The following is a 21,848-nucleotide window of genomic DNA, read 5'->3' as shown; positions in this document are numbered from 1 at the left end:
GCTTGAAGTCGCTTCAATTTCGGCTTAAATGTGGAGTTGCATGTCTGCAAGTCTTAACGCAACAGTATATCAAGATTTTTAGTTCTTGCGTGTAAGAACTTTTTTGCGGTGTGAATCCGGGCACATTTATATTAGGCGGCTATTAAGCATCTAGCATATTGATTGTACGGAAGAGTACTCCACAAGTTTCGCAGTCCAAACCTCAATATATGTACGACGCAAAATCTATTTATTCTGTTCCTGATGTAGCGGGATTATGAAAAACGGACGCTTTATTTGCAAATGTTGAAATAAACTTATGTTGGGAAGCACAATAGCTATAGCTGGCACCTGCTAACACAATATAAATAACCGTAAGGTTATCTTGACATCACTAGCCTTCACAAAAATAAGAAAACTATAGCTGTCCCCTTGTACCATCCCAGAAGCTCTGATCTCTCTATCATCGTTATCCACGTATCAAGACAAAATGACAAATTGTGATAAAAATGTGACTACCATGCCGCTCTGTGAAGATGGCAGCAGAAGCACTTTGCTTTTCGTTTGAGAGTTTTGACTGTTGTCAGCTTTCGCTCCACATTCTACTGTCCACATTCTATCTTCATAAAGTGGAATGTTTGTCATTTGTTCTCATCGCCATTGTCGTTTCCGTTCAGCATCGCGGAAACGTTCTTCGTTGGTGGTCGTTTCACGCCGGCGCCGTTTACATTCTCGTTGCTGTTATCTCTGGCGCACCTCGTACGCATGTTGGTCTTCGGATGCACGAACAATACGTGCCCGCCCCATCGATAACGCAGCTGTTTTTAACGCCGCTACATCACCTGCTTATATACTGCGATAACCTTGACGTCACGCTATTGTTCACGGGCAGCGTTCTAATCTGTTCCGCATTTTGACATCTGCGCCGCCGCACTGCACCCGTGCGTGATGGATCGCTAAGTCCGTTTCTGTTACCCGACGCCGAAAAAACTACGGAATGTTAGCCACATACAGCTATCACTGTAAAATGCATGAAATGGCATGCCCTTAACTGTTTATCCAGAAATGTGTCACTTAAACTTGGTGTCGAAAAGTCGTTACTCAGAAATAAGCGAGAAGAATCAGGAGAACCGAAGCACTCGTTTACCCTGATGTGAAGCCAACAGACAATGAATCCACGGAAATATATGGGAAATGAACCGTGGCTTTATTTCTCAGGAAGAGGGGAATGAAAGTAGAAGACTAGTCACTGCCGGTGGTGGCCGAACCCGCAGCTTCTGCACGACGCGTGCACTTCTGCGCGACTCTATAGAAATTGACTTACAGGAGTGCCTGCCGCCCCCCCCCCCCGCCCCCAGCTATTTTCTTTTTGGGTACTTGTGCTTGTCTACTAAATGTAGCCTTGGGATTTAGCAGTGGCAGCCCTCACAGCCCTTGTGGCGGATGCGGACCACCCTTTTCACCACCGTCGTCACGCCAATCGAAGCTAATCGGAGATCGAGCCGCTCAGTTCCCCTGGTTCTCCTCTCTTGTTGCTTAGTGAAGGTATCGACTCTGGTAGGCTTGCGTTATGACGTATAGCACACGATGGTCTGTCGGCAAGTTGCTCGCTCCTAGCATTACGTACCACGTCACGTCTGCTGTTGAAAGAATGTTCCACAGCCACCGTAATGGCTATGACGGGTGCGCTCCCGCACTTACAGTGCTTTATTTAGAAAACATGCGCAAATGCTGAAGAAAGTGGCCGGTGGGACAGCCTCCACTGTACCCATAGACTGGTACAGAATCGCACGGCATCACGCGGAGGTTGTGGGTTCGCCTCCCACAGGCTGCAAATTGTCTTTACTACAACTTTCATTTCCCTTTTCATTATTAATTCTGCACTAAATTATGGCACAGTTAGTTTCCCTATGTTTTCCTTGGTTCCATTCTCTGCTGAGGTCATATGGTTTGCATTTCGAAATAAGATGCAGGAGGAATGCGAAACGGAAACTGTTATTGCGTTTAAATATTCTCCAGTTTAATTCTCACATGCCCATTAAATGGAAGTTTCACTTTTCTTCCTTAGATCCCGACTGTGTATCATTCTGGCGATGATTCCGCACAGCGTGAGTTTGACACGAAGGGCATTTCTTCTGCGATCCTTTGACACTTTTACTACCGTGGACAAATAAAATCCAAGCGAGAAAATCTAGATCAGAACAGCATAGTTAGAAGAGTCCTATTGAAGCAAAGTAAATATTAGTATTTTCGATGAGAAATTTGCTGTTTAAAGCCCAAGTATCTGTAGGGGGCGCAAACACCTCTAGTCAACCCTTTGCATACACTTTTTGTCTGCGCCCTTGGACATACCTGTAGTTTCCAGTAAATATTATTTGGTTGGATAAGTTCGGGGGGGGGGGGGGGGGGGCGTGGGCTACCCACTTCTTTGTAGGGGGAAAATACATTGTACCCTGACATGGAATATACACAAAAAAGTCGCAGTTTCCTCCAAAGGCGAAGCACTGAATGCGATAGCAAATTAGTACACATCTGTAGAAAGTAAGGATAGTAGTTTTATCAGCAGTATAAACTTGTAAACATTCATTCACTAATTAAATTAGAAAGCACGGTGTCACGCGCGCACAGGTGAATATGAACACATCTCACTCGATGACCGCAGAAACTCGCTGTCAAAACGATGGAGTGAAGAAGCGTGGCAGCAGCAGCGAGCGAATTGACCTTCGTGCTGCCTCTCGCCCCAATGCGAACTAACCGTCGAATTCACAGCGCATGCGAAGCTACTAGCCCTCGGCGCACTTTATCGACATCGCAGACCGCTTTGAAGAGCGCGACCGCACCGTACGCAGCAGCCACAAGAGTAAAATGCCCTCTCTCACCCACCCACCCACCCATTCTGCTTTTCCCCTCGGTGCCTTGCGCGCGACGGATGACGGCGTGCTTCCTCCCCGCCTTCCTCCCTTGCGCGTGCCAGATAGAGCCGCGATCGTCGGGTGACATTCGCAAGTTTCACTCGTACATAGAGTCTATGACGCGCGGCGACGATGTTATCGTGCTTGTACTTTGTACGGAACATCACGGTAGCGACGATGACGACGGCAGTTAGGCTGATGGAGTGTCCATATCATTGCTATCGCAAATCTGCGATAGCAATTACGAGACTGCCACTATTCCTTAAAAAAAGATAAACTGAATAAGATAAATATAAAACAAAAGAAGTGGGAAAAACGGGGGAAAATTCCACAGTTTCATCTGCACTGCAAAATCGTGATAGTTTTCGCACCTGCAGAGACCAACCGCTTTCAGACTTCTTTCGTTGCGCTTCGTAGCTTGGGAATGTTCAGCATAGCGGGCTCAGAATGTTGTACCTTGTAGCGCACAACCTTTATGCATACAATGTAATTACCCTAGAGCCACCACGCTGACTGGCTGTCCACGCGGGCGGGCCTCCTACTTTTATTGAAATTCTGCGGTCGCTATCCGTATGCGTTGTAAATCACGCGCTTTTCACTAAAGGGTACGTGTAGCACACAACTCTAATCAATCTGGGCTAATATATTTTGACGCTTAAGGCACACTGGACACTGCTAAATAAAAGTGGTTGTTCTTTAGATAAGTACCGGGGCGAAGGTATTTGCACTAAACCTTTTACAACAGATACCAATGACGACGATTTCCCCTGACAGTTCCAAATGTGCCAAGAGCAAATATTACAGTTATCACTGTGAAAAAAAAAAGGTTTGCGCGTGCGGCACACCGTTCGCAGGTTCATTGCGGCGATGTCATGTGAGTATGAGGCACCTTTCAGAATATAGTGACCCGCCGCGTGGTCTCAGTGGCTGTGGCGTTGTGCTGCAGAGCACGAGGCCTCGGGTTCAGTTACAGACCGTGGCGGCCGCATTCTGACGGAGCCGGAATGCAAAAACACTCGTGTGTCTAAATTTACGTGCGCGTTAAGCAACCCCAGGTGGATAAAATAAATCCGGCGTCCTCCACTAACGCGCTCCTTTAGCCCACTGCGCTGCGTCGGCTGTGATTGGCAATAGCCGTCTCTACTCATTGAACTATGGCATTGGAATGACTGGCTCACGCAGGTGCGCAAAGTGGAGATGTGAAAAGACCATTGATCATCTCCTATGCCAATGTTCACGCTTCGACAAACAACGCCAGACTATTCAGTGTGCCTTGAGTAGACTGGACGATTGGTCGTTTAGAGGAGCAAAGGTCTCGATAGCATGGGCTCAACGGCTCGCCAGTACAGGAAGCCACACGAGCTCTTCGACAGCACATGAAGGCGACAGACTTGAGTGCGCGATTGTAGATACGCTGTACCTTGCTTACTGCATGTGAATATGCTAGACTTACGTCTTCTCTCTCTCTCTCTCTCTCTCTCTCTCTATCTATCTATCTATCTATCTATCTATCTATCTATCTATCTATCTATCTATCTATCTATCTATCTATCTATCTATCTATCTATCTATCTATCTATCTATCTATCTATCTATCTATCTATCTATCTATCTATCTATCTATCTATCTATCTATCTATCTATCTATCTCATTCTCTCTTTCGCTCCTCCACCCCCTCCCCACGTATAGGGTAGCAAATTGAACAGAGTCTAGTTAACCTCGCAGCCTTTCCTTCCTTCCCTCTCTCTTTTTCAGGACGTTAAAGCCCACAATTTAAGAATACAGTGTCACGCGGCGGAGCTTCATTTTCATATCTTCATAAAAATTTGAATATGCGTTCGCTTTTACACTCTGATTATATGTGCCAAACAATATGGCTGCAAGTCATTTAGTTTTTCTGAATTTTAATTATTAGTTGCGTTCCCGACTCATGACTTTCTACTGGCCACCCTTGTTTGTGACGTCAGAAACTACACCACCACTGTCGATGAAATCATCGCTGAAATCGCTGCTGCCTAGTTCAGAAGGAAGGAAAGAAAAAGTGGAGAAGGAAAGGCAGGGAGGTTAACCAGTTTAGCTCTGGAACGGATTTATATTATCCACCTGCGGTAGCTTAACGCGCACGTAAATTTAGGTACACGAGTGTTTTTGCATTCCGGCTCCGTCAGAATTGTCTGTAATTGAACCCTAGACCTCGTGCTCTGCAGCACAATGCCACAGCCACTGAGACCCCACGGCGGGTCACTATGTTCTGAAAGGGGCCTCATACTGAATGACCTACTCACATGACATCGCCGCAATGAACCTAGTTCGGAAAATCTGTAAAAGCTCCCTGTGTCGCCAGAAGATATCACCAGCTTCGCTTCTTTGGCATTACCGCCACGCGTACTGCGTGTTTAGCAAGCGTTCTGCATGTTTACATTATAGTACAGTAGGATCTGACATCATCGATTCATCGTGACGTTACACGAAGCAGCTACCCGGTTCGCTTTCGGTATTTCGTTTATTGGTAGTGCAAAATTATTGCTGAATTTCCAAGCAGCGAGGAGACATGGTCTATTCGAAAATGTGAAGAGTCCTGAACACAGCGAGAAACATCTTGACTAAATGCGGTTGAACGCAGGGAAACACGAGGACAAAAGAAGACACATTAAAGGCACTTCTTATGTCCTCGTATTTCCCTGCGCTCAAACGCCTTTAGTCAAGATGTACCAATGATTGCCCACATCCTGCACCCTTGTTGAAGAAACCTCTGCCACAGCATCACGGAGAGCACGCGCTTCGGCTAGCTCAAAGACACATCTCCTTCTCGGTTTTGTCAAAAATTGTATGTTTGCTGTCCAGCGGCGACACAAGCGTTAGTTTTTCAAGTATGCTAGCTATGAAAACATGGACAGCTAGGCTATAGTTCGTTAGTGATAGCATTGTCAAACATCGTTCGAGCGCACAAATAAACATGGACGAGCAGGGAGAGTTCGTTTGTTCAGAGTATGAAAGTTCGTTCGATAGGGGGGAGATGGAGAGGGGGCTGCCAGATTGCTTGTGTGACTTATCGGCAGAACGACCTTCGCCAGCAGCTCTGCAAGGCTGAAACCGCGAGGAACATTACCAGTGCAACCATGAACCACTATCGCACATCTCAAATTCAGGCTGAGCACTTAAAGTACGAGAAAATTGGGCTTCTGTCTATGTTAGGTGGTATAAGATTATATTTACGTTCCACTTTTCAAATCTGGCGACGAGTGCTCCAACAGTGATAGCTGTCACTCGTGCGGAAGTTCGGTGGCGGTTTTCGTTCTTGAACGCTCGTGCTCAACTTGCTCGAGTATATCGCCTGAAGAACGTTTTCACCTTTAGGCAGAGAGAGGCAGGTAGGGCAGGACAGGAAAAATTAATACAAAATGTAAGTTTGAAAAAACAACAACGAATTGAGCTGAAGAAGTATTCAATTGTAGCACAAATTTTTAAAAAGAAAAAGGAATGTCCTAAATTGACGACTAAGGTAAATATATGCGCATATAAAAATAAATTAAATGAAATAATCGTGAAACTAAGCTCGTATTCTTGCTACATGGGCTTGGGGTACTTGAGTATGAGTATTTTGGTTTCAAGTTTTACAGGCGTTTGACGCTCGTCATTGCAATTTCACGCAAGCGTTCTGTGTCAAACGTTTCGAAGCCGATGTACCGGTATACAGCCGTGTCATCGGTCCGCGAAATGGGGGTACTGAAGCGTTTTCGTTTCCTGGACTTTGTGCAAGGCACGCTACAGAAGCGCTGCAACAGAGCCAATCTACAGGTGCCGTCACTCACAGAATGACTTCGAAACTTCTGCCAAAAACGCTGTACGCTTTGAGAAAAACTTAAAAGAAAAGGCATCTCCACGGAAGAAAGCCATGCCATGAGCGATGCTATAGACGTGAGCAGTGAAGATAGATGGCGGTGGACACTTTCCTAATTCCTACTGCGATTATTAAAGGAGCACTAACATAACATTTTCAAATCGTCATTTTTTGTGCGTTAGAATGAAGGTACAAACCCTCTAGAACCTTAGAAACAATACTTGCGAGCGCCGTAATGCTCGACATAGTTGGCCATAATTTTTGTTTCTATGACCCATTTTCGATCTAGATATATATCCAGCATGGGGATTCGTCATGCTGTCATGATACGCTGGCTCGCTCCATTCCTGTGATTGCTGCGTAGCACTCTTTTTTATCATTTATGTTTGTAATCATTACTGCACACCATCGTACCAGCCATATCGATAGGTGACGTACGACAGCAAATGTTTTTTCCGCGTCATGAGGTCACGATAACGTCAACGACGCCAGGTCCGGCATCTCGAGAGGAATTTAGCACTAGATTAAAGCACCTGTGTTTCCAAACCTTCATACTCTCGAAGTGCGAGCCTTTTGCGCGCGATAAGCATGTTTTTTTTTTCTACAACTTCCAAAGTATGTGTAGGTACTCATTTAATACTTCAACGTGTTGTTATCACGGGCTTTACTCAACAATAAGATATAACAAAAACATTGACGTTTCGCTACCTATGCGGGTGGCATCGTCAGTCATTTCCGTACTGACGATGCCACGCGCATAGGTAACGAAACGTCTATGTTTTTGTTATATTTTATTGTTGAGTAAAGCCCGTGATAACAACACGTTGAAGTATGAGTTCCCCTGGCTTTTGGAACATTCTTTCACCTACTCATTTAAACGATAGTGCTACTCGTGGATCGAAATGGGCGAGCAAAAAGCGAGAACAGAAGCGAATAAAAATTAAACAAACAGGAATTTCAAGAAGGCTCGCCATTAAAAGGGGGCGCATGCGTGGTGAAAAAGAAGGAACTAATGGAAGGTTGGGAACGATGTACGTAGAAGAGCGACGCGTCACCTCCGTTTCTGCGACGGTGCTCGCTCAAGTATCTGTCGATAGGCACTGCGAAAAACGAGTGACAGACTGTAAGCGTGCTCCGCAAGGCGATTCATTACTGAAACACTATCGGTTCGTACGGCGTGAGGCGCCCTTGGAGAAATGACGTAACTGGTGCCTTGATCTGCCTCCGGTGCGTGCGTGATCAACGAACGTTTCGCGTTCGTTGATCATGTGCAAAATAGTCTCTCTCTCTTTTTTTTCTGTTCTTCGGTTTTCTATCGTTTAACGTCCTTAATAAAAACCTTGGCTACATGAGTGGTGGGCTCCGGTTAATTTCGAGCACCTAGGTGGGTTTTTTTCCTTTTCTTTCTTTTTTTTCATCGTTTTGCACACGTTCGAATGCGGCCACGGCTGTGGGGAATAGAAACTGCCAGACCGTTCTCTTCAGCAAAATTTTCTTTCTTATTCTTAACCATTTGTCGAAGGCAAGTTCACAAGTACGTTCACAAGTACGTGAATCTTCAGTACTTCGTAGAATCTAAAATAACCACACCGGGGATGTTAGTATTAACAACCTTCGCCACTAGGAAGAAATAAAGAAAGAAAACTATCATACATCAACCGCAAGTTATGAAGCCAGCGAGCTCCTGTAAGGCATCTGCCATACGACCTATACGATTCGTGTGTTCGCTAACTCTGCCAGTGTAAGATTGCCGACGTCGGCCACTGAGAAAGGTGCTCCGACCACACACATGTAGTATTCATTCGGTCGACGGAAAGAGCAGCCGCGTCGCACGGCTCCCCACAGCCTTGACCCGGCCGACGAGATATGTAGGGCGGAGCTGCCCGTGTTATCTGATGTGGCGCGCGCCACGGGGCTGCCGGCAGAGGCCGAGGCGCGGAGCATGCAGCGCTCGCAGGCCCCGACGACCCCGAGAGCCGCCGACCAGCGTGCGGGTCTCGGCGCCGTCGCGGCTCGAAGCAGGGGTTCCTTACTCGGCGTCAGGCGGCGAGGTGCGCCCCCGAGGGGAGCTTGGTGAACGGTGTCCGTCCGCTAGCGGCGGTGTCCCACCGGCGTTGTCGTCGGACACGGCGGCGTGACTGTCTCGGCTACCAGGGGCCGGCGGTCGGGTGGGAATGGCGCCGGCAGCTGTCTCCCCAGCGCAGGCTAGTACGTTTCGATGGGAAGTTTCGGAGCCTGCAACGTGGCGCAATCATCTAACACACCCAGCGGAGTGGTTCCGAGACGTCTTAGGTATTGTAGGATGGCGGGCTCCCCTCGGGTCGCTGGCTTCCCCGGACAGCAGCTCGCGGTGGCAAGGTGCCGTCGTCGTGCGCCCCCGATCCCCGCGGCCTCCCTTCGCGGGCGCCGGGATTCGATCCATGCAGTCGGCCGCCGCCATTGGCCCGGACGCATCGATCGTGCCGACGAAAACGGGCTATGGGCCAATGGCGGCCGCCGGACGTCACCGCTGACGTCGTTGGCCTCCGAATGACTTTTCTTTGTACCGCGCTTCTTGGAGGGAAAAGAAGCGAGCGAGGTTTCAAGGGACGAGCTGGCTCTTCGCTCGTTTCTCCGTCGAGCGCACGATTTTCTTCCCCGCGAAGAGAAGTGGGTCGGTTTTGCTTCTCCGCTTCAAAGTCGCCCCCGTTTTATGCCTACGCCGATTCCGGCCGCCCACGCGCTGCGGGAATAGGGGGACGCCGCTGCGAACGTGGAAGACGGGACTCCAGTTTCGTAATCGACCCTTTGTGCCCGTTAAGTTTTTCGCTGGCTGCCCCGCGACCTTCACGTGGGACTCAGCGTCCCGATCGTCTCCTTGTAGCGAAGCGCCGCTCTGCAGCCTCAGCGCGCCCCTGTGTTAAAAAGAAAAGGAACAATGAGAAAACCACGTCTTCTCTAAAAGCGGAGAAAGAGGAACGGAACGCACGTAAGCCGAAAAGCGAGGAGGTATCCCCGCATAACTCGTGACCGTCTGAGCTTACCGAAATGGGAATTCGTTACCCTGTTCTTCCGTTTTCCCTTCTCTCGTTCACAAATTCATTCTCACGCCATGAAGCATAATCGATTATGAAAACAAAATGAAAGATTGGACAAGACATTCTGAAACTCCGAGCACATGTCGATGAAACTTTATATTTTGCGAGCATATGAGGCGATTTCATGCATTTCGGCAAATATTTAGTATTGCGAAGAATAAAAAAGCAAAAAAGAAAACGTATACTTCAACTGACCTTTCGGAAGCAGCATTATGCGAGTAAATGTTGTAGGCTAGTTTCTTGTGAGCGAAGCAACAAGCTGTCACGCGCGTAGCGGACGCGTTCATATCAAACTTTGCGTATTTCAAAAAGAAAAAAAGAAAAGCACGCGGCGTCACTGTTCAGTCAAAATCGCTTGACAAAAACTGTCCATTAGGTTCATGTGTTAAGCATTTGAAGGTGCACGCCTCCGGAGAAGTTAAACCTGGCGTACTAACCAGGTCGCCTAGTTGGATTTCAAACCGATCCAGCCTGTTTCTGCGCCAAAATTGCAACATCTACGGCATAGCCCGTTCCCTCCTCTTCCTGGGAATTTTCCTGTTACGGGAAAACTCTTCCTTCCTCCACTTACGTAATAAACTTCTTATCGATGTGGCAAGTACAATTGTCAGTTTGTTCTTCTTCATCATCATAACTATCCATCTATTTTACGCTCATTTGCAGGTCAGAGATCTTCCTCTGAGATCTGTTCCTCCTGACCTGAGTGAATTGAATCCACTTTGAATGAATAGAATTTTCCAATCTCTTCACTCAATCCTTCAGGTTTTATCTACTCTATTGATGTGAAACGCGGTTTGATAATCTATTTTGAGAACGGCAAAATGAAATCTTTTGTTCGAGATTTCCTTTAAATGTGCATGTCTCGAGCACTGAAAGGGTTCGATTGCACAACTGCAACATGCGCCCTAATGTAATTGTTTAAATATTCGCATGTGAAACTTTGATAGTAAGCTAATTGTCATTTGCGATCTCTTCTGCAAATATAGCTCCTCTAAAAGTAATCCAGCTGAAGTGGCACAATTACTACTGCTACAGGCGATTTGTTCAAAAATCTGTTTCGAATCAACAAAATATGGTGTCTGTATGTCGCATCTACCACATCCGCGGAGCTGCAGACGTTTGAAGTATATAAGCCATAATTCGTTTTAATCGGGTTCAGTTTTACCATGACCCATACCACCAGGTAAGACGCGTCCTTCTCGGCTCAAGGCAAAGTTTACTTCTCTACCGTCTTTCTCCGCCTCTCATCGCGCCTATATGATTGTAAGGGAGTACATGCCTAGCAGGTTTTTCACATTTCGCTTCTCTTTCTCTGCGACCTTCTCTCCCTTGCCGTTCGGCGGAGGAGGGAGGCTCGCCACATGAGCGCAAAGCTCAAATCCGGTTTGTATAACGTAATCCCTTTCGTCAAGTCTATTTTGCTCGTCCGTGACAAATAGCTTGAGTCAGCAACGAGGGGTTGTGCTACAACCTTCACTCTTTGCCGCCTGAAGCACCTAAACGTTTCGCTTTGTGCCGTCGATAGTCATTATGAGCACGTCAGGGTGGAGAGCAATAACTTTTTGGCGACCGCACCTTTATTAGTTTTTGTGTGCTCAGATACATCTCGACATTTCGTAACGCTGCTCCACGCACACGTAGTGCCAGACTTTCGCCGGACGACGTCGACAACGGCGACAAACAAAAAGTTAATGCAGTGTGTATATAGAGGTTGGAGAACGCTATTCCCGAGCTTTTGCGGTGTCTGTGAACGCATACGCCTTTTCTCCGAACACAACCGAACCTTTTCTACATGACACCTGTTACTTTCACTAAGCAATACCGCTTCCCTCAAAACAAACGAACAAGCGAATATTGGAGCAAAGGCAGAAATGAAGCAATCCGATCAAATACCATCTCGCTAAATCCGGTATTTCTTGCCTGGTCTAAGAAAAATAAATACAAATTTAAACAAAAAAAGTGCCCAATGTCTTTCGCATGCTTCTTGAGTTGCCTTCTCTAAGTAAATAAACAAACCCGTTGCTTTATTTACGGAACTCAGGAATAGGCTTCTGCTATCATAACAAGTTCGACGTCGGCTGTGCTTACTTACAGCGTGAAAGGATCCCTTAGCTACAGTTTTGCCGCAGTAACTGCTGCCAGGTTGATCGACCTCACTCCAAACCATGTTTATGCTCGTAGGCCTCTCTATGCAACGAGCAGAAGAAAGAAACTTTGAGCGTACATCGTCGCTGAAAGTTGCTGATGCCTTTTTTTTTTTCTTCTGACACAGAGGACCATGCGCCGTGCCTTGTAATATTTGTCCGAGGAAACAGTTATCGTATTGGCTCAGCGTTTCGTCTTTTTGTTTTCTTAGCAATGTGACGCTTTGCAGTGTCCATGCGTAAGCCCCCAGTGTTGGTTGAATTTACGCATGTTGAATGTTTTCCTGCTTGCATGTATGCATGTTTTCCTCTCGACATCGGCAGCGGTATTGGATATCTTGATGTGCTTACACAGGGGAGCGAATGAAGCACGCAATAAAAAAGACGTATTGTGAGAAATATTACGACCTTTTAGGCGTTACTGGCTCGACTATGACTAAATGATGAAGCCACAATATTGTATGAGCCACTGACACCTAATCACGTTCAGCTTAAGAAGCATGTCTGGTACGAGGTTAAAATACACAGAAGAAATAAGAGGAGACACACAGAAATGTTTTTTCCGTCGATTTTAACCTTGCGCCGCACATTACTGTTACGCTCACCCGCCGGGGTGACGTAGTAGCTTCAGCGTTGCGCTGCTAAGCCTAAGGTCGCGAAACCAAGGGCGCTATAACGTAAAGCTTTTAAAAACTTTTCTATTCCAATTCTTCAATCAGCCCTCCGCGATAAGACAAAAACTTTTTTGGACTACCCCCACTTTTCCTGTCGGTCACGCGACGTCACGAAAACCGCGATAGCTCCCCATCTCATATGACGCGTACACAATGATTATGCATGATTGGACCGAACAAAAGAAAAATAGTTATTTCTCATTCGACACCTTTTCACCATTAGCCCTAGGCTATTGGTCAAACGTTTTCGGGCTGCACTCACTTCCCGTGCCTGTCACGCGACGTCACAAAACCGCGAAAACTTACCGCGTCAAAGTGACGTGTACGCGTTAACGATGCATTAATATGCCGAACAAAACTTCTTTTTCTTCTGAATAGCCGCAGGCTGCCCCTTCCGAAAGGAATAAAAGACGGCTGCCGCTGATCGCTCAGGCACTGGCTACTCGCACCTGCCGGAGAGCATGGGTTTATTTGCGTATAATGAAGCTTTTTGCGTTGCCGTGCAGCGCTTTCGAGCACTTTCGGCACGTTTACGAAATCGCTCTGCCAACTCTTCCTTGTTGAGGATTCGTTTTGGCGGCATTCTTAACCTTCCGTTGCACGCCGGCGCGATTTTCTTCCAGCCACCGCAAGCGAAATAAGGGGAAGCAGACCAACCGCAGGCGCCGGTACCACCCTCTTCATCCAGGTATCTATGTTCAGTGCACTGGCTCGGCCCCATCGAAACCCTTTCCACTTAAGCGTGCTCCTCGCCTCCTGGCAGCCAATTACAAACGAAAAACTGCTGAATGTAGGCAGTGTTATTCGTCTTGAAAGCAAAGTGACCTGGTATAAACTAAGAGAGCGTTTGATTGAGCTGTTCAGGCAACGCTGCTGGTCACCGCCCGATGGTTGCATCGGCGGTTACGCAAATTTGACGTAAGGAGATTGGAATAAAAACATATTCGAATAGTTTTACGTTATAGGTCCCCAAATCCCGGCCACGGCGGCCGAATTTCAATGGGGGCAACATGCAAAAATGCCCGTGTACTGTGCTTTGGGTGCGCGGTAAATAAACTCAGTTGGTCAAAATTAATCCGGAGTGCCCTAATACGGCGTGACACATTATGATATGGTGGTTTGGCATGTAAGATCCCATAATTTATTACTGTTATACTAATTTTGCGCTATGCACCAGCTAGCCCAACATAGCATTCTCCTAATGTTCAGCTTCAATGTTGCAAATTTGCATTTAGCAGCGGAAGACATGTTGGCTGACGTGTGTAATGTTTCTGGCTGGCTTGCAGATGGTACCTTGCTTGCTTATTTTCTTCATGTCGCTAAAGAAGGAAACAAAAAATAAAAATCCTCTCGCATATCTGACTGAAAGTATGTGTGACTGTAGATCTCGTGTACCCGTGCACCTGTGAGAGAGTACAATGGACCACTGCGCTAATATATTCATTGCCATCTGACTGACTGCGCGTTTGGCAAGCTGGATAGCTAGCCACTGCTCTTTGTAAATGTAATTCTAGCGCTATGTACTAATGTGCTCTAGGAGGACAGCGCGTAGTTGTAGGATGCTGTGCTGCACGCCCAAGGTGCTGAGGCCATATTCTTTCTTTCTTTCCTTTTTCCCATGCACGCGCTTCAGTACTTGTGTGAATTTTGTTTGTAATATGAATAAATGATAATTGCACTGGTATGTTTCTAAAGTGTGTCTGCTTGCTGACGACTGTCATTTACTGTATCCCTAACAGACCATAATGATTGTAGTGAGTAGTGAGAAAGACTTGCAGGAAGTAAACCGACGGTATTTTGACCGACAGATAAGCACTAGCATAAAGAATACAAAGTTAATATGATTTCGTAACAAACATCGCTTCTTGTCGCACACTTTTTAAACACATAATGAAGTAAATATATCAGAAGAGCCTTTGAAATATTTAAGCGGTAACTACTGGCCATTCTTTCTCATAGCTAGATAAACTTAAAGTGCTGTCACTCACAAAAACAGTGCAGCGCGACTGCCTCGCTAATCGGAGATCGCGAGAGGCAGGGTGTGGGTGACGCGATTCGCAGCAGCCGCCGCCGACAGACGCCCCCGGACGACGCTCGCTATATCTGGCGCCATCTCGTAGCCATGGTCGCCGCCCTACGCTTTCTTTTCTTCTCACGCTTTCGCCACACCCTCCTCAGCTTTCCAGCTCATGGTTCCACTGCACCCTCCTCTCCGCTTTCCTCCTCGCGGCTTTCAACCCCCGCTGCGTTCCGCGTTCGCTTTCATCTTTTGCTGTGCTCGTTCGCTCAGTTACGCCGACGCCGACGCTCACCGCTTGAACGGGCGCCTAAAAGCTGCGCTCTAAAATTTTTTCGTTTTTACTTTGCAACTCAAGAAACGTTCTTAACAGATGAGATGTATTGTTGGCTTTAATCGACCCATACCAAGCTGACGTTGTGGTCATTACTCGAATATGGCTTTCGACCCAAATCGGCAGTCGTGAAATATTGAGTTATGGAATAAAGAGCTGTAATTTTTACAGATCTGATCAAGATGTTCGTTCTGATGGAAAAGTTTTGATTGCGGGTTCTGGTGAACTGGCTTCATTTCATGTACTCATTGCCACTATGCTTGAACCATATAGTGTGCACATGCGCACATCTGAATCACAAAGGCGTCATTATCAGTGCTTACTATCGCTCACCCAGAGCACCCCGGTTTTTCTTCACATTAACAGGATATCTTGAGTACTTTGCAGGCTAGATTTATGTCTTCTCCGGCATTTGTATGGGCGATTTTAACGTCCCGAGCATAAGTTGGCACAGTCAATTTCTGATGGCAAATGCCGCATCTTCTGAGTGTGCTTTCTTGCTGATCGCATACGTTACTTTCCATTTGAATCAACTTGTTTTAAATCCTGCCCACATTGCTAATCGTAGCGCTAACTTATTAGAATTAGTGCTTATCGCGCACTGGGATTTAATCGACACTCTTTCTCTGCTGCCTGGTTTGAGCGAGCATCTCGCCATTCACTTTAATCTCTCTAACATGTTACCGTACAAGAGCAAATTGAGCAGGCAACCAAAGACTACGCCAGAACCACTTACATCGCCATTCATGCTGAACTTGAAATGTTCCTAAAGAATGTCAGCTGAATTTCCCAGAAAGGTCGGTTCATAAAAACTGGCTTATATTTAAAGGAATAGAAAATTGTGAGACCAACCGGTTTGTATTGCTTCGGAAAGTTAAAAAAGACACCCGGTCGGCCTGGATTACCCCGACATTGAAGTGATTCCTTAATAATAATCACAAAAATGCATTTATAGAAAAGGGATGCTTTCATAGAATCCCGAGGAGGAGGAGGAGGAATAAACTTTTATTGTAGAACCAGCACTTTATGATGGCCGGGCCTACGCCTCCCACGAAGGGACGTCGAGGGCTTGCCTCGCCGCCGCCTCGCGGGCGTGCTGGGTCGCCCAGGTTTGGTCGTCGAGGGTGGAGCTCCGCAGAGCCTCATGCAACCTCGACGAGAGAGTCGTGGTGTTAGTCTGTGCGTACTGTGCTGGGCACTCCCATAGCATATGCGAAAGCGTAGCCGGGATAGAATCCCGAAGACGTGAAATTTTTTTACGCAGATTGCGAATACTCTGGCGGGCTGCCTCACCCAAATGAAACTTGTTTTGAGACAACTTTTCCATCTTTGTTGTTAACAAACCCGCGGAAAATCTGGCACGTAAGCAAAGGGGAAGATGGGAAGTCAATTGATATAGTAGCCGAAGACGATTTAGCTGCAACGAAACAGAGTTGCTGTGTTGTGCTGAATTCTGTATTTTAGTCTGCGTTTTCGAGCAATTCACAATTTGCAACTCCCGATATTGATTTTTGTGATTACTTTCGCATGAATGCTGTTGTATTTGACTGGTATTCAGTTGTCTACATTAGTTAAACATATGAAGCCATATATATATATATTGAACATATATTAGCCATATATATATTGAACATGTATTAACCTTGTTTCCAATATTGCTAAATTGATTGAATGCTTTTTGTCTAACCGCGTGCAGTATGCGAAACTTCAAATCCTACTGACCTCATTATTTTGGAATCTTATCTCGACAGCATTTCTTCTTGGTGCAATAAGTGGTCAATGAAACTTTATACGTCAGAATGCAAAGGCAGTAGGACTTGCCAGCAGTCTTACAGTGCTGCTTATTTTGGTTACGTACTTAATAACGTTTCTCTCACAAATGCTTGGTTTTGTACATTTATTATAAGCTTCCTTGGAAAACTCATATTAAAAGAATTGTAAGCAATGCCAATCGCACCCTTAGTTATTTACGGCGGCACTTTTTCTCGGCTCCTACTAACCTGAAGCGCTTTCTTTACGAACATTTTGTAAGATACAAGCTTGAATGCGCGTCCTCAATATGGGGTGAGTATACTTATTCTCTCACTCATAATATTGAGGCAATTCAAAATCGTTCCACTAGCTTCATTTTCTTGGACTATTCCCGTGCTTCTAGCGTTACCGCAATGAAAACTGCCCAAAACATGCCCGACCTTTCACTGCGCCGACAAATTACTGGATTCTGTCTGTTTCACGAAATTTACCACTTCAATCCTGCCACCCAATACGCCCTCGTTCGGCAACCATCTCAAGTTTAATCGCGTACAAAGTATCAGTTGATAGTTGGTGTGTCATGCAAGTGCACTACCTTGTATGCTAAACTGTTTATGAGAATAAAAATCAGTTTATGCACCTCAGTAGTGAAGTATAGGAATTACAAGATATGCACACGCACAAAGATTGAGGTCCCGTAGTTCTAAACTGAACTGGGACCTCGTGTGCAACATGACGAGAACGATTTAAATGATACTTGCCAGTGACCACACATGGCACTTGTGACTATAAAATCCTATTAAATATTATAATACGCAAATGGTCAAAGTACAAGGTATGACTCTGAACAAATAGCTAATAATAAAACACTTCATATAGGAACAAGTTTCAACAACCGAAATAACATTATAGCAAGAATTTGCATTATTATAGCATTATAGTAGGACCAATTTTTGCTTTGGTCGTGCATAACAAATAAGAAGAAATACATCTCGCTCTTATTACGCATGCAGGGTCAGTCATATTTTTGATCAGGCACTCATGCTCATGCGCCCTGACGCACACTCGTTAATAAGCCCACTGAAAACCTTTTTGAAGACCTCAAGTGAAGTTCCGCGAAGACTTCCAATTACGCTTTGAGAAAAAGCCCCCTAGATTCAGCGGGCAAGAAATGACGCATTACACCGTTAGTATACGACCCTTCAGCTGTCAATACTTTTTCTTTGCAGCAACTCATAGCTCATGCATCACTTCTTCCCAAAAATACACGGGAAATGGTAAGGGGCTAGGACGAATGATATCAATTGAATTGACCCATTACAATAACAAAATTAAGATATTCACAAATATATTGCACTAAAGTGCTAACTTGGGTCGGATGGTACATGTCTGAAAAAATAAATAAAAAAAAACGAGTAACAGCGCAAAGAACGGGACGTGGAGACTGAGACAGACGAAGCACTGAGACTGACACAGCGCTTGGTCTAAGTCTGCACGTCCCGTTCACTGCACTGCAAGTGCCGACCTTTTCGCTTCTGTGCAGATGACTTCTTAAATTTTGTGTTGCCGACTTCTTCACTTCTTGCCTCCTGTTCTTTTTGTCTGTCCAGTGGCGCACACCCATTCTGGAGTATTGGCCAAGAATGTCCACGTAGCCAGTGTCCAATGACCAGTTGCACTTACCCAATGGCCGAAGCTGTCTAGTCCTTGCATATACCCAGTGGCGCATGCGCAGTTGCACTTATCCAATCACCCAAGTTGTCTATTAGCGTATTGTCTCTTCAGGCACATATCAGTGTCACATATCCAGTATCTCAAGTTGGCGTGAAAAAGTATAGAAATGGCCACCAAACTAAGTGCGTGGAGTTTCCAAATACAGGTAATCGCGTTAGGTAATCCTATGGGATGTTTCCTGAGATTGGGAAAGGACGCAGTCGGGCTTCGCAGCTAGTCGAAGATCGTGAGTATAACTCGGCGTCTACCGCATGACTGAGGCTAAGGCGCGTATATATAAAAACATATGCTGACTGGTTCATTTGGCATCTGTTCAATGCAGTAAAATCCGTTACCATGTGCAAATGCACCGCTCACCTTCACGTGCGCTGTTTGATATAGCATCCTGCTGCTACGAATCACTCAACCGTAAGCATTGGTTATCACTATGCTTGTTGCTGGGCTAGTTAATTGGTTCATACTTCTTATGGTGTAAAAGACGCGGAAACAAGTAATAAAACGAAAGGACAGCAAAGAACGCTACTCTCATCTAACTGTATTCAGAGTACAGGTAAGGGTCGTTCATAATATGTGCGAACACGGCGAAGCGTGGCCGCGCTCCGCGGAGCGTCAGCGCATCCGGCGCGGTCGCGCATTGAAACAATGTGGCGCAGGCGCACAGGAGACTGGAGGCGGGGCTTCCTGTCGTCTGCTACAGCGCGGAAGCGCACCGTGCTTGCTCTGCTGGGAAGCGCACCTCACTGTGTGCTGGCAGCGCCCAGACGTGCCGAGATGGCATTGTCGCATTTTACTGACTGCAGCGCGTTGTTCAGTCCTATGGAAGGGTATCAACTGGCAGAGGGAGTTAGCTTGGGCACGGCAATCTCTCATCCGCTGGCGCGGCTGATAAGCTGCTGCAAATAAGTGCCAAGCTAAGCGAGTGCTCTGTACTAGTGCATGATTCTTGGATTATTTCTTGGATGATTCTTGATGATCTTGGATGAAGCACGATCCACAGCCCATTCTTTATGTTCATCGGCTGACAAACGTCAAGCTGTCAGTTTTAAAAGTAGTGATGCCACTTTTTCATTTCTTGCTTATTTCTTATGCTGCCTCAGTAATAAAAGCGGTGTGACAGTCGAGGAGTTTATCATAAGAAGGCCAACAAACACTGACACCAAGGACAACATAGGGGAAATTACCTGTGCTTAATAAATGAAATAAAGAAACGATAAATTAATGGAAATTAAAGTGGATGAAAAAACAACTTGCCGCAGGTGGGAACCAAACCCACAACCTTCGCATTTCGCGTGCGATGCTCTACCAATTGAGCTACCGCGGCGCCGTTTTCCCATCCACTTTCTTGGGTATTTATGTGTCCTAGTAGAACCGTGGGAGTGTTAGCCAGCGCCACCACTCACAGACTCAAAGGTTCGTGAGTCTGTGAGTGGTGGGTGGAAGGAAGTCTGTGAAGGTGTCTGTGAGGCGGAAGGAAAGACGGTAATTTAATTGCGCTATATCCGTGCATGGTAAGAATCGTGGCGGTCGGAATGATCTAGATCCGTCTACTACGTCGACATCTACGATAGCGTGAGTCACGTTTGGGCATTTAACAGCATAAACCAATCCAGACTAGAGCTGAGAAATTTGAAACAACACCTGCATTTAACCGAGAATGCTCCACTGCGAACACATGCTGCTGAGTTGCCGTATGCGGAACCAACGAACGCGCTGCAGTCAGTAAAATGCGACAATGCCATCTCGGCGCGTCTGGGCGCTGCCAGCACACATTTAGGTGCGCTTCCCAGCAAAGCAAGCACGGTGCGCTTCCGCGCTGTAGCAGACGACACGAAGCACCGCCTCCAGTCTCCTGTGCGCCTGCGCCACATTGTTTCGATGCGCGACCGCGCCGGATGCGCTGACGCTCCGCGAAGCGCGGCCACGCTTCGCCGTGTTCGCACATATTTTGAACGACCCTGTACATTTTATACGGAAGGTGATAGCGTGCGCCAACATATTTGTGCAGAAATAAAAGACCACATAGCAATAAACATTGAATTGACAAAACGCATTCTTATTCTGAGAAACACGCGAATAATTAATATTCATGGCTGCGCATGACCACCGAGGTATCGCGGATACAAATATCCTGTTTCTTTCTGACGTTATATGCCTTCATTCAATCACGTGCTAAAACATATTTGCTTTTGCCGAGCATGCGGACATTAGAAAGGCTTCGCATGTATCATGAACTTGGCTCGCATGTGCAGAAACCAGAGTGCGCAGGCAAATGTGCAGAAATCTTGTTCTTGACTGAAACCTCGTACTTCAGTTGTGTTACAAACGCAGCGGCCTTTTCGACCAATATAAATCCTACCGGTAGTGAGTGGAATATCATAGACCATGCCAACCACGCCGGCAACATATGGCTTAGCACGCTTCTTACATAGGGACAGCTTCTGCATGACTGAAGTGCGCGGCCACAAGCGAACTAAAACTGTCGCAAGCAAACAAAAATAGCATCACACGCTTCCCAAAACGGTATTGGTCTCATTCTACTGCAGAGCCATGAGAATAGGTTAAGCCGGTAGAGTGCGCGTCGAGCAGCTTTACAGAAGCAAAGCAATGTTACTCCAGAAGAGAAAAAAAATCTTCTTGTCCTTATTTTTCGTTCTGAGAAGTTTACCCCTTTCGTATATGGTCGCCCGCGGCTACTTGAAATTGACCACAGACATTTGATAGATATCTCCAAGAAAACTAGCACATTGTCAATAGGCCGACCGAGTTGCAGCGTTTTTTTTTATTTCAGGTACGTTTACACGCTACTTTATTCCTCGGAAACAAATGCAGTGGATGGACATGGTTTCAAGAGCACTGGACGCTGGTGATGTCACTGAGGTGGAGACTGGGCCGCTATTTTGTACTTATGCCTTATGCCTTATTCTATGCTATTCTTATCATCCACCACACACGGCCGCCTGATCCCATTGATAATGTGGGCAGACCGTCGCTCTGACCACGGGCCAAGCACGAAAAGCCTGAAAAAGCATAGAATCGGAAAAGGCATCGCTACAAAATACCGGCCCTGGTCATGTCGAAGTTCATGCCCTTACCGTCGTGGCGGCATCCGTAAGAGAAAAAAAAAAACAGCGATTTGACTTGCACGAAAGACCACGTCCGATCCACAAATCAAAGTCGTTGACTACTGAAGGAAGGCCGGTGTCGAACAGAATATGGAGCAAATGTGGTTCCTTCGTGCTTCGTGCTTCGTGCTTCGTGCAGTTCCTTCGGCTTGATATGCTAAAATGCATTCAGGGGGATCATTTTCGTACAAGCAAATATGAATCAAGGATGCAACAGCTCGTGTACTGGCCAGACATTGACTGCGATGTTGAAGCTGTTAT

The 21,848-nt window shown here is 46.3% G+C and overlaps 1 protein-coding gene and 1 long non-coding RNA gene across 4 annotated transcripts in view; one reads left to right on the top strand and one right to left on the bottom strand.

Annotated features, from left to right (window-relative positions):
* LOC135920473 (uncharacterized) overlaps positions 1-21,848 on the top strand; it is a 72,362-nt gene that overhangs the window by 10,825 nt on the left and 39,689 nt on the right. The window lies entirely within an intron of this gene.
* The window catches only part of LOC135920470 (high-affinity choline transporter 1-like), an 81,924-nt gene that overhangs the window by 46,776 nt on the left and 13,300 nt on the right, over positions 1-21,848 (bottom strand). The window contains exon 1 of one of the 3 annotated variants that reach the window (XM_065454727.2): positions 8,767-9,329. The exons of the other annotated variants lie outside the window; for them this stretch is intronic. The gene's annotated coding sequence lies outside the window, so the exon portion shown is untranslated. Of the gene's footprint in view, positions 1-8,766; positions 9,330-21,848 lie in introns of those variants that run through there. 3 annotated transcript variants of the gene reach the window in all.

The sequence above is a fragment of the Dermacentor albipictus genome, chromosome 1, assembly GCF_038994185.2.
Source record: "Dermacentor albipictus isolate Rhodes 1998 colony chromosome 1, USDA_Dalb.pri_finalv2, whole genome shotgun sequence".
Taxonomy (NCBI): domain Eukaryota; kingdom Metazoa; phylum Arthropoda; class Arachnida; order Ixodida; family Ixodidae; genus Dermacentor; species Dermacentor albipictus.
Note: the sequence above shows the minus strand (reverse complement) of the source record. Positions and strands in the feature narration are given on the sequence as shown.